Source organism: Lepus europaeus, chromosome 4 (assembly GCF_033115175.1).
Source record: "Lepus europaeus isolate LE1 chromosome 4, mLepTim1.pri, whole genome shotgun sequence".
NCBI lineage: Eukaryota > Metazoa > Chordata > Mammalia > Lagomorpha > Leporidae > Lepus > Lepus europaeus.
Genome location: NC_084830.1, coordinates 72,633,228 through 72,639,047, shown reverse-complemented (window position 1 = coordinate 72,639,047; position 5,820 = coordinate 72,633,228).

Here is a 5,820-nt window from a genome sequence, read left to right as displayed (position 1 = left end):
CCACATGGCAGGAAGGCACCGTGTGTGAAACAGGAATTGGGCCCGCAGCAGACACTGAACCTGCCAGGGCCTTGATCTTGGGCTTCTCAGATTCCAGAACCGTGAGCAATAAATTTTATTTATACCATTCAGCAGGCCAAAGTTACCTCCTTGTTTTAAAGAAACAAACAATATTTACTTCTTTAAAAGGCATAATGATAGAGGAGCCACAACAACTGGGCTGAATGAGGCTGAGTCCAGGAGCCAGGAACTCCATCCGGGCCTCACACGTGGGTGGGAAGAGTCTAAGTACTTGGGTCATCCTCTGCTGTTTTCCAAGGCACATCCAGCATGGAGCTGGATTGGAAGCCAAGCAGACAGGACTCAATCCCAGGCACTTTGACACGGGATGCTTGAATCACAAGGGGGCTTAACCCATTGCATCACAACACTGGACCCTCACCTGCCCCCCCCCCCTTTTAATTTGACAGATAGAGATATAGAAAATGAGAGAGAGAGAGACAGAGAAAAAGGTCTTCCTTCTATTGGCTTACTCCCCAAATGGCCACCATAGCCGGTGCTGCGCCAATCCGAAGCCAGGAGCCAGGTGCTTCTCCTGGTCTCCCATGTGGATGCAGAGCCCAAGCACTTGGGCCATCCTCCACTGCCCTCGCGGGCCACAGCAGAAAGCTGGACTGAAAGAGGAGCAACCAGGACTAGAACCCGGCACCCAAATGGGATGCCAGTGCTGCAGGCGGAGGATTAACCAAGTGAGCCACGCACCGGCCTCCTCACCCTTTTTTATTTTTTTATTTTCTAGAAAGTTTTTATTTAATAAATACAAATTTCATAGGTACAGCTTTAGGAATACAGCAGTTCTTCCCCCCATACCTCACCCCCTTTTTAAAATAAGATTTCTGTTAATCTTATTGCTACCTATCCTTTAAGACTGAAACCTCCCTGAATAAACACTTATCTCTTCTAAGCCACTGTAGCATACAAATCCTTCTTTTATTAGTTATGTGTTTACATGTGTGTTTTTTTGTCTTTTCATCTTGACCTTAAGTTGCCTAAAAGCTCATAATTTTAAAATGTTTATTTAGATACCTTTCCCTGGCATTTAGCAACCTAGGTAATACAGAGAGAGTATTTCATTTGATTAACTATATTTGATCATCTGTACACATTGACTGCTTCATGAAAATTAACATGGCATTTATTCTTCAACTTACTAGACTGAGATCCTCCAAAAATGTTGATCCTACATCCTGTTTTTTGGAATAGTCTCAGTTTTTATCCATATTCTCTGAATAAGTATCAACTGTTCTTTCCCGTCTCTTATAAAGGTACCCCCCAAGAAAACCCTTGCAACTGATATACTAGTGTCCATAATATATAAAGAATTCTTACAACTCAATAATAAAAAGAGAAATAACTCAATTTTAAAAAGAGTGAAGGTTTTAACAGATAATTCTCCAAAGAAAACATGCACATAGTCAACAGCACATGAAAAGATGCTCAATGCCACTAATCATTAGGGAAATGCAAATCAAACTGTAGAGACCATGGCACACTCATAAGGATGGTTATAGTCAAAAGAAAAACGTTGGTGAGGACATGGAGAAATCAGTAATTCCATAAACTGCTGAGGAATGTAAAATGGTGCCATAACTTGGTTCCTCAAGAAGTTAAGCTTGGGGACTGGTGCTGTGGTATAGTAGGCTAAGCCCCCACCTGTAGTGCCAGCATCCCATATGGGCACCAGTTTGAGTCCTGGCTGCTTTACTTCTGATCCAGTTCCCTGCTAATGTGCCTGGGAAAGCAGCAGAAGATGGCCCAAGTCCCTGGGCCCCTGCACCCACGTGGGAGACTAGGAAGAAGCTTCTGGCTCCTGGCTTCAGCTTGGCACAGCTCTGGTTGTTGCAGCCATTTAAAGTGTGAACCTGCAGATGGAAGATCTCTCTCTTTTTTCTTCTCCCTCTCTGTAACTCTACTTTTAAAATAAACAGATAAATCTTTCTTTACAAAAAGTTAAGCCTGAGTTCTTGTATAACTCGATAATTCCATTCCTAGTTTATATAGTCAAAAGAAATGAAAATATATGTCCACACAAAAACTTGTACATGAATTTTGGTCATTGTGTTATTCAGAATAGAAAAAATGTTTAAGCAACATAAATGTTCATCAGATGATTAAAGGATTAACAAAGGAGGAATAGCTTCACAATGGAATATTATTTAACCATGAAAAAGAATGAAGTAATAACTCATTATACTACAATGAACCTTGAAAATATGATGAAAGAAACCAGACACAATGATCACATATTGTGTGGTTCCATTTATATGAAATGTCTAGAATGAGCAAATCCATAGAGAACAAAAGTGGTTGCGAAGGCTTGGGGAAAGTGGTTTGGGGAGTGATTGTTTAAGCTGCATGGGGCTACCTTTAGGGGTAGAAACAGATAAAGGTGATGGTTGCACAGCACTGAATATACCAAAGCCCCACCAAATTGTATATTTTCAAATGGCAAATTTTGTATTATGTGAATTAAATCTCAAGTTTAAAAGTTGCAAGAAGAAAAAAAAAATAACGGATGCAAAACAAACCCACAAAACTCCCAATGTGTTCTCTCTATTCTAGGGCAATTAGTAGGGAGTAAAGGGAAGGAAGTAAAGATTACAAAGATGGAAAAGAGCTGGGGGTTGAAGGCTAGGATGAAGATCCTCTCTTCAGACCCGGTTCTCTAAGAAACAGATAATTAGATTTCAGATGCAAAGGTTTGGTTTTGTTTTCAATCTGATATTATCCTAGATCAAGATCAGCATGAAATGCCAAAGCTTCTCTAGCAGAAAAAGGACTGCTATTTCTTAGTACAGAAGTTTCCCACCTAACAAAGATTTTGAAAAAGAAATTTATTTTATTTGAAATGCACAGATGGGGGCGGGGGAGAGAGAAATCCAGAGATCCAGAGATAGACAAACAGAAAGAGCTCCCATTCGTTGGTTCAGTGTGAAACACCTGCAACGACCAGGGCTGGACTGGGGCCAAATTCAGGCACAGAGAACTCAATCCAGGTCCCCACACTGGTGTCAGGCACCCAGTACTCAAGCCATCACTGCTGTTTCTCAGGGTCCGTGTCAGCAGGAAGCTGAAGTCAGGAGCCAGAGCTGAGTCTTGAACCCTGGTACTTCAACATAGGACAGGGGTGTCTTAACCCTTGTCTTAGCTGCTGTACCAAATGCCTTTCCTAGGGACTGGTGCTGTGACGATACCCTCTGCTATGGCCTGGGAAAGCAATGGAAGATGGCCCAAGTCCTTGGGCCCCTGCACCTGCATGGGAGACTCAGAAGAATCTCCAATCTCCTAGCTTTGGATCAGCTCAGCTCTGGCTGTTGTGGCCATTTGCGGAGTGAACCAGCAGATGGAAGACCTCTCTCTCTCTGCCTCTCTGCCTTTCAAATAAATAAATAAATCTTTAAAAAAAATTCCTTCCTCTAAAAAACTTCCAGCATAGCACTTGCAAATAGAAGAATCTATTAGGCTAGTCAATTTAGGGGCAAGGGCTTGGAGCTTGAGAACCTACGACCTAAGCATGGCCAAACTGTTGCCCATGGAGCTCGCATGGAAAGACACCATTAGTTTGCAGTACACAGTACATTCAAATGGGTCCATTGAGACAGACAGGGGCAGGTGGAACGCAGGGAGATCCTAAAGCTGCTGATGAGTCCTCTAAGCCCTTGGCAGAAGTCAAAACAGAAGGAGTTGCCTCCTGGCTCACAGGTGCTGTGGAGACAAAGCCTCTCCATTTGGTGCCCAGGTGACTGATAGAATGTGTATTCGTCTGGTGCTCAGGTTTGAAAAATGAGATCACAGTGTGCTGAGCGGAAGTGCATTTGGAAGCTGCACATTTATAAGGCTAGCTTGTTCGCGACTGGAGAGCTATACTGAGCCCATTTTCTTCCTTTACTTTAAGTCAAGTGTTAAGTGAGAGTTTTCATTACTACATAAAATCCTTCAGGGGTGGGTGTTGTAGCACAGCTGGTTAAAACACCTTCTGGGAAATCCTCAACCCATAGCAGAATGCCTGGGATCAAGTCTCACCTCTACTTCCAATCCAGCTTCCTGCTAATGTGTCCCCTGAGCGGCAGCAGATAATGGCTGCAGTGCTTAAGCACTGTCACTCCTGTGGGAGATCCTCATGAAATTCCTGGCTCCTGGTTTAGGTCTGGCCCAGCCCTGGCTGTTGTTGGAATTTGGGGAGTGAACCAGGAGATAGAAGATCTCGCTCTCTCTTTCTCTGCCCACCCTCACTGATGCTCTGCCTTTCAAAATGAATAAAAATAGAACAAACTTAAAAGAAAAATCCCTTAAAGTTTCAATGCATCCCATTCAGAAGCGCATTTATTCTGCCTCAAGTTGTCATACCATCTTCTGCTCCTTGCTCTTCCTGTCTCCCTCCCTTTGATTAAGGACACTGTCTGCACCTAGCAGAATGCAATATACACAGAAGTAAAACACGGGATATTTGCCCTCAGATACCTTACAGTTAAGTTGAAGAGACAAACGGCGATACGTAGAAAATGCTAGATGATGTTATGCCTTGAACAACAGATGAGCCAACTCAACTCAACTCCACTTGAGTGATAAAGCTGTGAGTTTAGGAGGGTGCCATCACCGTGAGATGGAAAAGATTGAGAACGGCTCATGTTTCCGTGAAAGCAACTCTCATTTCAAACCACTCACAAGGATTCTCTACTGACAATTGAAATATGGTGTTCATTGGCTAGGCCTTGAAAATAGCTCTGTTGTATATAATTGTCATCAGATTTGATCTGTACTGGAGAGTTCTAATAGAATCTCCCTTCCTAACTCCACATTGGATAGACTCTTAGCGTTTTTGGTAACAGGATCTGACCTACAATACATTGTGTTTATGTAATATCCTATATTTAGCATCAAATGGAAAAGTTTTCCAATAATGAGGTTTTGGAACAGAGTCAATTCAGAGGAATCAAGTCATCCCTGACAGCTCAGCCGCTCTAAACTGTTCTTGAGAAGAGAGTGAGCGACAGGATGCAAAACCAGCAACTGCGCAAAGACCTGAACGGCTCCTTTCGTCAAAACCTAACCGTAAACTTCTCTTACAATGGACCGCATTATAGGATAATGACGGTCTCCTTTTTTTCTGGGGAAACTGCACACAGTCCCAAATCGTTCCATCCTCCCACTCCTAAAAGCCTTCAGCTCCATCTCGAGGGTAGTGCTAGAACATCGGTGCCGTGTTCTCAGAACACCAGCAGCTTTCAATCGTCTCGGCTGGACAGGTACCTGGCTAAACCACCATTTCTCTTTTTGGAAAAAAAAAATCAAGCCAGTCCCAAACAACACAAAACACAACAAAATTTACCAAATACATCATCACCACTGTCCGTAACACACAAAAAACCCCAGTTAACAGAAACCGGTTCACGAGAACTTTCCCCTTGACCTGGCTTGGCCGTGATGCGAGGGATGCGCTGTGTGAGACCTCAATGCAGACAGCAGTACGGCACAGAGAAATGAGTTTTCCCGCTTCAGGTGTGACTTTTGGGAACAGATTTTTCCAAACTGGATTAGATCATGTTTCCATCGGGATCAACATCTTGCTTGGTTGACATGAAGTTAGTGATGGTGAAATGCTTTGAAAACATAAACGCTACATATACAGGAGCAGTAACAAGCTTGCATACTGATAACTTTATGGCCCCAAACTCTGATCTATGAAAAGATATTTTGAAAATAGTGTATAGGAGAGACAAAGCATTTACAGATTAACTTCTTATTTCTTTTCACATTTTA